Source organism: Coregonus lavaretus (genome assembly GCF_964263955.1).
Source record: "Coregonus lavaretus genome assembly, chromosome: 34".
Taxonomy (NCBI): domain Eukaryota; kingdom Metazoa; phylum Chordata; class Actinopteri; order Salmoniformes; family Salmonidae; genus Coregonus; species Coregonus lavaretus.
In genome coordinates this window covers 22,478,599-22,490,664 of record NC_140021.1, presented here as the reverse complement: position 1 = coordinate 22,490,664, position 12,066 = coordinate 22,478,599, and the positions used below count along the sequence as shown (strand labels likewise).

At 45.8% G+C, this 12,066-nt stretch overlaps 1 pseudogene across 1 annotated transcript; it reads left to right on the top strand.

Annotated features, from left to right (window-relative positions):
- Window positions 1-674: 674 nt before the first annotated feature.
- Window positions 675-11,432, top strand: LOC311109408 (zinc finger E-box-binding homeobox 1-like; annotated as a pseudogene). The gene is made up of 6 exons (XR_014615905.1): window positions 675-872; window positions 1,691-1,796; window positions 2,209-2,639; window positions 2,897-4,283; window positions 6,994-7,174; window positions 7,945-11,432. The product of XR_014615905.1 is annotated as a zinc finger E-box-binding homeobox 1-like (transcript).
- Window positions 11,433-12,066: the final 634 nt, after the last annotated feature.

The following is a 12,066-nucleotide window of genomic DNA, read 5'->3' as shown; positions in this document are numbered from 1 at the left end:
GGTGATAATGTGTGTGTGTGTGTGTATATGTGTGTGTGAGAGAGAGATAATTTGTGTGTGTTCACATCCTGAGAGGTTCACCTGGCCAGCAGGGAGGCTTAATACATCACCTGTTAACAGGTAATACTTTACCTGTGTGGGACCCAGTGGAGCATAATAACCCTGTGGAACTGGAGCTAGGTGTGCATTATGTCTCCTTACCGTGTTCTACTGTGTTTCCAGCAGGCTTTTATCCAACGTCTGGGCATTCATTTGAAACCAATGGGTGTTTAAAAAAAAAAAGATATAGGCCTTGAATTCCAATATTTTAAAGACACATACACTAATCATGTTACTCATGTAAACTAGTGCTGTTGATTGCACATTTCCAACTCCGAGAGCAGAAGTGTTGTGACACTTGTTATGTTACTAATGAATAACCAACAGTATCCAGCCAGCAGGTGAGAGTATGTTGCAGCATCTGTCATGTAGTTAGTGTTTATAGACCCTCTGTGAGTCTTAACAGAGGATCGGTCAGTACTGGGTGAAATGGGTGAAACAGCGTCTGTCAATCAACCACATCAAATAACCCTTACTCTCTACTGACCCTCTGATTAGTCTACAGACGTCTCCACACCCACACACACTCTCATGCTCCCTCCCTCCCCGTCTCTCTACTCCCCCCACCAGGCACTCCGGATGCATTCTCCCAGCTCCTCACCTGTCCCTACTGCTCACGCGGCTACAAGCGCTACACGTCCCTGAAGGAGCACATCAAGCTGCGCCACGAGAAGAGCGAGGACAACTTCAGCTGCTCCCACTGCAGCTACACTTTTGCCTACCGCACACAGCTGGAGAGACACATGACGGCCCACAAAGCTGGTAGAGACCAGGTACCTATAGACACAACCCTATACATAACACTTATAGTTTGTCAACTACTAGCTACAGCACTGCGTAGTGTGTAGTAAAGATTTTGTACACTAAAAAAAACCTGTTGTTTTTACAGTAACTTACTGGCAGCCAGTTACCTGTAAGTTATGTTTTTTTTTTTTTTTAAGTACAGTATGTTACCGTAAATTCCAAAGAAACTTACGGTAACATAATTTTTTACAGTAACTTACAGGTAACTGGCTGCCATTATGTTACCGAAAAAACAACAGGATTTTTTTGACCAGTGTACACTCTTAGAAAAAAAGGTGCTATCTAGAACCTAAATGGGTTTTTCAGCTGTCCCCACAGGAGAACCCTTTGAAGAACCCTTTTTGGCTAAAAACAATGGTTAAATACCAGGATATTAAATTCATCATGGATGTGATCAACACTGAGCACATGCCATGTGCCATTCTGTGTTCCATGTCCAACCCTTTCTACAGAAGGTTCTACCTGGAACCAAAAAGGGTTCTCCTATGGGGACAGCCGAAGAACCCTTTTGGAACCCTTTTTCTAAGAGTGTAGATAAAAGGTAATGTGATGTGAACTTCGTGTCCAAAACCCAGGAAGTGGGTTAAGTAGGCACATGGCATGTGCTCAGTGTTGATCACATCCATGATGAATTTAATATCCTGGTATTTAACCATTGTTTTTAGCCATTGTTTAAAGTGGTTGTTTCATTAATTGAAAGTAGTACAAAGTGCCTGTTTTCATGAGTGTGTGACTGAAGTGAACTGACCATCCCCTCCCCCTCCCCCTCTCTCCCTTTGTCTGACAGAGGCACGTGACGCAGTCGGGGGTCAACCGAAAATTCAACTGCACCGAATGTGAAAAAGCATTTAAGTACAAGCACCACCTGAAGGAGCACCTACGCATCCACAGCGGTGAGTGGACCCCTCAGTGTGTGAGTGTGTGTGCACGTGTGTGTGTATGTGCACGTGTGTGTTTTATTATGTGGAAAAAAGTTTGGGGTAATTGTAGAAGTGAGTTTCTATTGGCCACACCATCCATACAGATGTTTCTGCCTCTATCAAACAAATATTTATGTTTAGTAACTTTTTATGTGTCCTTGATTGTGTTTCAGAGCATTGTGCGGCATCCTAATGTGACATAATTGTGTTTCTTTTGGCGGTTCTGGCCAACAACTAGAGAGTATTTCCCAATGGTGCCATTAACCTCAGCCTTTAAGCATCATTGAAATGCATTAGACCCTTTTTCCCCGGGAGGTTTATTCATTTAGCTCTGTTCCTAATGGAGGTCATGTGTGTGTCTGTGAATGGCCGTCTGTCTCTACAGGAGAGAAGCCATACGAGTGCTCCAACTGTAAGAAGCGTTTCTCCCACTCGGGCTCCTACAGTTCCCACATCAGCAGTAAGAAGTGCATCAGCGTGATCTCAGCAGTCAACGGCCGCCCCCGGCCCGGCGCCAAGGCCTCCCAATGCCCGTCCCCAGCCATGCCCGCCTCACCCTCCTCCACACAGATCTGGGACAAACCCTTCCAGGAGCAACTACCCCTCAATCAGATCAAGAGTGAGCCAGTGGACTATGAGTACAAGGCCATGGCGGTGACTCCAGCAACGACGGGAGTGAACGGTCATGGAGGAGGGGTGTTAAACGGGGGTGCGGCAGCCCCCCTGCAGGGTGCAGTGCAGGCAGTGATGCTCCCCACCATGGGTCTGGTATCTCCTATCAGCATCAACCTGGCAGACCTGCAGAACATCTTGAAGGTGATTTGTAAACTTGTAATAGGACTAAATAGTACTCCGTATTTAATCATTTCATTGTAGTTCAAATGCAACTTTTTTTAGGGGGTAGATCAGCTTTAATATTGCACATAGATTGTAGCTTCCATCAATGTAATTGTCTGCATCATCAGTTCAAATACAATTTACAATTCATGAATTACTTGTAATGAGCTGCTTGTTGCTATTTGTACAATGATTTGTTGAACAATGAACAAACCATTATCATCTTTATCTTGAAGGTGGCAGTGGACGGGAACATGATCAGACAGATGTTGGAGAACAACACCAAGGCAGCAGGGACCGGCACAGGGGCGACGGGTGTTCCTCACCAGCAGCTCATCTCAGCCATCAGTCTGCCCATCATCGGCCAGGACGGCAACGCCACCAAGATCATCATCAACTACAGCCTGGACCCCAGCCAGACCCAGCTTACTGCCCAGAACCAGAAGAAGGAACCTCAGACCCTGCCTACAATGCCAGGCCAGCCCCGGGCTCAGCCCCAGGCCGAGGCTGCCATAGAGCCCTGCAGCAAGGCCCAGCAGAGACTCCCAGAGGACCTGACACTCAACAGGCCCCCCAGGAGCAAAGAAGAGAAGATGGAAGAGGAAAACGAGGAGGAGGGGGGGGGAGGGGGAGGGGGATGGGGAGGGAGAGGAGACCACTAAGACCTGCCTGCTCTGTGACAACTGCCCCGGCGGTCTGGACTCGTTCCACGCACTCGAGCACTGTAAGAAAGCCTCAGGCCTCAGGATCAATGGGGACAAATCAGAGTCGGTACTGTCCGAGGGGGTCGGGAACCAGCCCAAGAACCTCCTGTCCCTCCTTAAGGCCTACTTCGCCTTAAACGCTGAGCCCACCAAGGAGGAGGTCAGCAAGATCTCAGACTCAGTCAGCCTGCCCACCGACGTGGTCAAGAAGTGGTTCGACAAGATGCAGATAAGTCAGGTCTCACTAGGGGCTCCGACCCCTCCGTCTGAGGAAGAGGGACCCTTGTCTGAGAGTCCTGGGGCCACAGTTGTGTCCCCTAAGGTAAGACCAGAGCAGAACACAGAGGGTCCCACCATGATGCAGTCCAGCCCAGCCGAGGCCACTCCGGCTGAGGTTAACGGCTCCATGCGCTCCCCGGCCTCCCCCACACCACTAAACCTGACTGCCGGGGGGCCCGTCCCAGCCAAACCCTCCTCATCGGACAGCACTGATGGCCCTCTGGACCTGTCTCTACCAAAGCCCACCCGAGAGGAGGCCGCAGCCGCCGCCACCTACCACGCCACTGTTTACTCCCATCAGGACGAACCCCTGAACTTGACGAAGACTTGCACAACCAAGAAAGAACTTCTGATCGCCGGCCACCAGGTGACTAGCCAACCTGTGTCCCTGTACACCGCCAGCCCACAAAGTGCCAACCCCATCAGTATCATGACCACTCAGCTGCCCAGCGGGACCATTTATGCCATCACTGACCAGGGCCGTGCAGGCATGCCCTGTCTCCGGGCGGTTACCACCAGTAACAACCAGACTATCCTCATCCCACAGCTGGCCTACACCTATACCACTACAGCTACAGCCAGCAGCCCTGCAGGGACAGAGACACAGGAGAAGACCACACTGCAGATCAACGGCATCAAGGTTGGTTAATCAATCAATCAAATGTACTTATATAGCCCTTTTTCACAGCAACAGTTGTCACAATATGCTTTTCAGTAACCCAGCCACAGGCGGCTGGTGGCACCTTAATTGGGGAGGATGGGCTCAAATAGGCTGGAATGGAATAATTGGAACGGTATCAAACACAGCCTCACGTTACAGAAACAGGAGATAGGCTCTTGCTCCTATGAGCCATTCTGGCTCGCACAAGCCAAGGCTCGTGCAAGGCTACTTACTTACTTTACTTATCAAACACAGCGTTTCCATGTGCTTGATACCGTTCCGTTTACTCCATTCCAGCCATTGTTATGAGCTGTCCTCCCCTCACCAGCCTCCGGTGAACCCAGCCTGGACCCCCAAGGACAAAGCAACAGCACAGTTTACATTTACATTTTAGTAATTAACAAAGGCCTAGCAGATGCTCTTTTCAAGTCAATTGCAAGAAAAGCATCTGCTGTGTGTGTATGGCCTTAACTATGTGGATTTCTGGATTGGAGTACACTCTTAGAAAAAAGGGTTCCAAAAGGTCACTTCGGCTGTCCCCATAAGAGAACCCTTTTTGGTTCCGGGTAGAACTCTTTTGGTAGAACTCTTTTGGGTTCCATGGAACTCAAAAGGGTTCTACCTGGAACCAAAAGGGTCCTACCTGGAACCAAAACGGGTTCTTCGAAGGGTTCTCCTATGGGGACAGCCGAAGAACCCTTTTAGGTTCTACATAGCACCTTTTTTTCTAAGAGTGTACTATAGGAATTTGTTTGCCGGATAGAGAGAAATTACATGAAAACAGTCTAGCATGATTGGTATTGCATGTGCATTACTGAGAATCATGTTTTCTTGCTGAGTCTCTCCTCTGGTATGTTGCTGTTTTTTCCTCTCTGACTGACTTGGCTCATGTTTAGTGAGGGAGGAGGTACGGGAAGAATAGGAAGTTCTCAGTATAATCATTCATCCTATATCTCATTCTACCTGTGTCTCATCTGCTTTGAGTAAAACAACAAGGCCTAGGACAGATCCCATCCTCAACACTTCAGCATCTATAGCCCCTTTAGTGCTTCAGTTCTCTTGGATCTGGCCCACTGCAGTTAAGCCATAATGAGAAGGTTAAGCTCCACCTATTGAGCTGGAGAAATGGGAACTCCCCTCAGTCTCAGCTGAATGAGTTTCTCTCCTGTAGCTCTGGGTGGAGGCGGTGGTATTTTGGCACCGCTGTCTGTGTCTCTTGTGATGAACTGTTTAGTTTCAACGCTGGGAGGAGGAGGGTTAAAGGTGGACAGGAGGACTCAAGGGAGGAGATCTAGCGCTCCTCTCTTCCCTCGCTCTTGGGTGAAAGACAGAGAGAGAGGTGGAAGAAAATCAAGTGGGGTTTCAAGCTATAGTGTACTGCCAACACATTTATTGCAGCTCATGATTTTGTGAATGTTCAAAATGTGAAATGACTAAAAGTATTAGTGTCAAAATGTTTTTAAAATGTCGAACATGCAGATATACAACAGAGGAAAAATCCCAGATACATTATATACAGAAAGTGCCATTCTGAATTCTGCCAAAAAACTCTAATGCAGCAGTATTAGAAGTAAGAGCCAGGACACTAAATGAGCCATAATGATGGATAGAAATGCCATCACTCCCCCAGCCCAGCACTGAGCTGCTGCTGTCTGTCACCCAGCCAGAAGGCATGAGGCAGCACTTACTGTAGAGACCTATTGATCAGTAGGAATCTGTTTAAAGGCCCAGCCTCCTGTCTCACCATTGATTTTTTGTTGTTGTATTATGCTTTCCTGTTAAGTGGACTGGGATAAGGCATGCCTTGTTAAAAACCCTCACTGTACGTATAGGTATTATATATCAGTTCCTTAACGATGCTGATGCTACCGCGCTGCACTTCCTCTCTCTCTGTGTCTCAGTGTTGAATACTCAGTTGTAGAATGGCACCTTATTCTCTCTATTAGGGTTCTGACGATAGCAGTTTCGCGATACTCGTTAGTATTGTGGCAAAGAAACAAAACACTTAGCGAATGTAACTTCTTTAGGAAAACAGCCCTAATGTTGGAAACAAACATCATTATGTCGTCATCCAGAGTCACATGTATTTATTTTCCAAGCTATAGCACACAATATTTTACATACAGCAGGTTTTTAAAGGACCAAAGAGGTGGTCCGCTTCGTGTTTTCATTGTTGCCATGGAAAAATGATCGTGACACTGGTATCGTCCCGGCTCAATATGGGCCCTGGTCAAAAGTAGTGCACTATAAAGGGAATAGGGTGCCATTTGGGACGCATCCATATGCAGCCTACACCCAGGAAGGAATGGACGCAGTAAAGGGTGTTTTCTGAAGGTTTTTTACTCACCATTGATGAGTCATGATGATGGTGATGACTGGTTTTCAGGGTCAACACTCCAAGGTGAGATGATATCATCGTGATGGTCTTTTTCACTCAGCTAATAAAAATTGTTACTAGCAGTTTGGTTCTGATGAGGTTATAGTACCTTGACAGCTATAGAAAGAAGGTGGTATTAGTCAGCCTACACCAGCACTTCATGACACGCTATTTTCCTTGGGAAACAGAATGACAAACCAAAAAACACCTCCACCAAATCCCTTCCGAAAACAGTAAACATTATATTACATATATCCACACATATTACATCTGTCATAATACATTATATTTGTATTTATATTTGCTTTTCAGGAGGAGCGTCAGGATACCAGCTCAGAGAGCGTGTCCACCATGGAAGAGCTGAATGACTCAGACTCTGCCCCTTCCAGGAAGAAAATTAGGAAGACTGAGAGCGGGATGTACGCCTGCGACCTGTGCGACAAGATCTTCCAGAAGAGCAGCTCTCTGCTCCGACATAAATACGAACACACGGGTACGTCAGGGACTAGATCAATCAAACCTAGGTCATGTTCTTTAGGGTGCAACGTGCAGTGAATCGCTTTGCAACTGAAAAATAAAATGTCCCCATTTCAGACCGTTTTCTTCCATTTCGTACCTACTGAACATCAACCTCACTGCACCTCCCCAGAGAGACCTCAGGAAAACATGAGGCAAAGTGAAACTGAAGGGGGAAATTTCAGAAATCACACACTGACTGCATCAGTGTATATTGCAACAGGGTGGAGGACATCACTATTCCAGCAGCTATTACCCAATAAACACACACACACTCCACCAGAATTCCCCCTGCCAACCACATTACCTTCCGGTATGAAATGTTGAAGAGATGTTGTAACAGAGCTCTGTTAGTCATTTGAAATGAGAACATGGGTAGTGTTGTGGCCAAGCACAGGTCAACCCACTCTGAGGCGTTCTGTCTTTATGACTTTGATACCTGCTGTGACTTCACTTTGTCCTGTTTTGTGTTGTGTTGTTTGCTTTATTTACCATGGATACGTGATGATAAATAATATGGGTTTCACCGACCTTTGGCACAATAATCGAAACCGTTTCACGAGCACAACAGTCTGGGGAATTACAACAGTTTAACTTGTATTTTTCAAGGAGGGTGCAACCCCTGTTACAAGCCCATCAGTGTTACTCTGTGATTTCACTCAATAAATAACCCGACCCTGAATGTTTTATCACTCTGCCTCATATACATTTTTATTTACTGTATATTTATTTTCTCCTGTGCTACAGGCAAGCGTCCCCACGAGTGCGGCATCTGCAGGAAGGCCTTCAAACACAAGCACCACTTGATAGAACACATGCGTCTCCACTCCGGAGAGAAACCCTACCAGTGCGACAAGTGTGGCAAGCGCTTCTCTCACTCGGGCTCCTACTCCCAGCACATGAACCACCGTTACTCCTATTGCAAGAAAGAGGCGCAGGAAGGAGGTCAGGGAGGTATAGGGGAGGAGGTGCTGGAGGAGGAGATGGAGAGTCCTGTGGGGTTGGCCCTGGGCCTGGGAGGGGAGCAGCAGGAGCAGTCAGACAGCAGGCCCACCTCCTCCCACCTGGACTCTGACGAGCGAGGGAGCAGCACCAGGGAGGACGAGGAGGAGAGCGAGGAGGAGGGAGAGGAGGAGGACATGGAGACAGCAGCAGGGGAGGAGGATGAGGGAGATCCGGACAGAGTTCTGGATATGGATGATATACAGGTGGTGCGGATAGGAGACGAGGGAGGGAACGAGGAGGAAGAGGAGGAGGAAGAGGAGGAGGGGGAGAGGGAAGAAGACACTGGTCAAGAGGAGGGAGATAATGAGGAAGAGCAGGGAGTGGAGAGAGTAGTGGTAGGGGGTGAAGGGGAGGAAGGAGAAGAAGAGGAAGAGGAGGGAGTAGTGGGGGTTGAAGTAAAGGAGGAGCAGGAGGAAGAGGAGGTTACAAGGGAAAAGGCAGACACAAGGCAAGAGGAGGTACAGGAGAACAGGGAGAAAGAGGAGGAACAGGCTGAGAAGCAGGTGGAGGAGGAGCAGGCTGAGAAGCAGGTGGAGGAGGAGGAGACTGAGAGGCAGGTGGAGGAGGAGCAGGCTGAGAAGCAGGTGGAGGAGGAGCAGGCTGAGAGGCAGGTGGAGGAGGAGCAGGCTGAGAAGCAGGTGGAGGAGGAGGAGGCTGAGAGGCAGGTGGAGGAGGAGCAGGCTGAGAAGCAGGTGGAGGAGGAGCAGGCTGAGAGGCAGGTGGAGGAGGAGGAGACTGAGAGGCAGGTGGAGGAGGAGGAGACTGAGAGGCAGATGGAGGAGGAGGAGACTGAGAGGCAGGTGGAGGAGGAGCAGGCTGAGAGGCAGGTGGAGGAGGAGCAGGCTGAGAGGCAGGTGGAGGAGGAGGAGACTGAGAGGCAGATGGAGGAGGAGCAGGCTGAGAGGCAGGTGGAGGAGGAGCAGGCTGAGAGGCAGGTGGAGGAGGAGCAGGCTGAGAGGCAGGTGGAGGAGGAGCATGCTGATAAGCAGGTGGAGGAGGAGCAGGCTGAGAGGCAGGTGGAGGAGGAGGAGACAATAGACACAGAGAAAGGAGTGACCTCGGAGGACAAGGAAGAGTCAGGGGAGAGGGAGGCGGAGGAAAGTGAGGTCATGAAAGAGAATGAAGGTGAAACAAACAGGAACACTGTTTCAGAAGACGAGAACCAGACACCGACAGGAGAGAAAGGAGATACAAATTAAAACAGGAAGGAACCAGACCTGTGCTTCTTCCTCTATGAAATGGAAGGATCCTTTTTCTCCCCATGACATTGGGGGAGAGGAGAGAGAGCTAAAGTTTGGACGCTGCATTTCAGTTCACTACTGTGTATGAATCCAGGTGTGCCTGAAAAAATACTAGTGGCTTTTTCCACAGGAGGAGAAACATTTTCAGTGTTAGAAAATTAATTTGTAAAAAACTAAAACACAAAGTTTAACGACAAAAAATGCATTATACGGACTTTGGAAGCTAGAGCCGACACGTTTTAGATCATGTTTTATTACTAAAACAATTTTGGGTCATTTCTTTTTATCAGTGTTACTAATTTTATCCCTCATATTTTAACCTTTAAAAACCTGTACAGTAGGGAAAGATTTCTATACCTTTTTATTGCCAATGAACAAAAAAATCAGTATTTTATTAAGTTGGAGGAAAAAATATCCTGTGCACTACAAGTGGCTTGGTTTACTTATGGCACTAACAGTTGTGTTGTCTACCCTTCAGTGTTATGGCACTAGACTTACAGTATACATCATCAGCACGTTAGCTGATTATGTTAGCATACCTTTTGTTGTACATGGATTGTGAGCCTTAAAGAAGAAAACTATTGTGAGATGAGTTCATCCATGATGATGTTCCAGTAGTTGATTACCTTATAGATGAAGAAGACAAGGGGAGTATGGAAGGAGTTTGCATTGCTACTTTGTTCTAAATGGTTTGTTTGTATGTTCGTCTGTTCATTTCATCAAACTGTTATCAACAGTGTTACATGTGCAGAATCAGATCAAGCAGAAGAAGAAAGAAGAACGTTTGTGAGATCATTTGACCCCCTGAATCCTATTCCCACTCCCAGCCTTATGCAAAACCAAAAGACATGATGCATATCAAAAGTGCCATTGAATACTGCTGTTTTTCCTTAGCAGCTGTTGTCAGGTTGTTTCGAGGCCCAGATTTGATAGCAGCTCAAACATGTCAACTCTTTCAGCCGATACTGTTGATTTTGGCTCACTACCACTAGTCCTGATGTAGATTATAGCGTTACCGTGAATTATAATTTAGACATGAATTATATATTTGAGATAAAAGATCTGCCTCTTTTATAATCAGAGCAATCAATGACTAAAATGACTTACAATGCACATGTTTTAACGGAACGATGAAACATGATTTTGAAGTATTTCCTGCCTTGAAATGTATAATTTTCCCCAGTCCAGTTCCAGTGCACTTGTTTAACACTTGTGAAACGCTCGTGCTCTCTTCAGGTAACAAAAGTAGGCAAATATGATCCCAGAATGGTTATTCAGACAATATTTTTTACCTGTCAGTATTATTTTGTTGTTGGTTGTTTTGTTGTTGGATTGTTTTATGTTAAAATGTGTGTACTATATGTTTTCAGCAAAGGCAGTATTTTTCCCATTCCCAATGATATGGGTTATCTGTTTAGTTATAGAAACATGTTATATTTATGTCTTTTTTTTTATATTTCTTTATGGTTATTTATTACACAATGTAGTGTACAATACTGTAGTTTGTATTAATACAATAATATATTTTAGTATGAAAATCATTTCAAAGGTAAACTGACTACAACAAAGGTGGGAAATAAAAAAAGCTCTGGCATTTTGAAGTATGTTTTAGAACAAAAATAAATGATATTACTATATAAAGTTGTCAACACACCCCACAAGCCTGAAATTGGAACATGTTACCTTTCTAAATCCATTCATTCTCATGTTAATTTGAACCTTTTTCCCATTTTAATATGAAGCTACTGAAACTCTTTAAGAACTAACTGTATGTCTAATAGCATGAGTGTGCTGTTGTATTGAAGGATGATCCTTAACCATGAACCTGTCCTTTTGCCAAGCCAAAATAATATTGAAATTTTTTGTGTTTTATTTGTGCCAATTTGTTACTTTGTACATATACTACGTCAAGGCCACGACCTCTTTTATATGTCCTTGTTTTAATCCATGATAATTTTTATAGTGATCTTTTTTTTTTTTTTTTTTTTTTATGACTCCCCATCTCACAATAAAATACATCAACTACATACCCCTGGTTTGGTTATCTATTTCTTCACGTATTTGCTTGCGTAATAAAGCTTTAGGCCAGGAATCAATCCGATCGTGCTTGGAGACAATGCGGCTGTTAAAGTTTGCGGAGATCGTATTCAAGGTAAACACTGCAGATGTCGGCTCAATTGGAAATGACCTTGAATTGTCAAACGCACTATAGTGCTGTTTCGGATTGAATCCCGGCCTTAGGGACATATGCAGCATTTACCGTGAATGCAGTCTCCGCAAACAGGGGAAAATTGCCTTTAAATTTCAATCGAGCAAAAATGCGGATCTTCCTCAATACTTCTTGTAATACGGATTGAATCCAGCCCTTAATAAAACTGAAGCCTGGAGAGATCCATCAGGATTCCCTACTGGGGTGTATTCAGTGAGGTGAAACATTCAGACCATTGCAAGCAGATAGAAATGTAATGAATAGAGCTAACATGATCCCCCTATTTACCTGACAGATAATCATGTCTGTTCTAAACAATACATTTCTATCTGAATGTTGTGTAATGATGTGTGACATTACACCCTGCTGAATAGAGCCCAGACCAGCCCAGCCCAAGGTCACCAGACCAGCCCA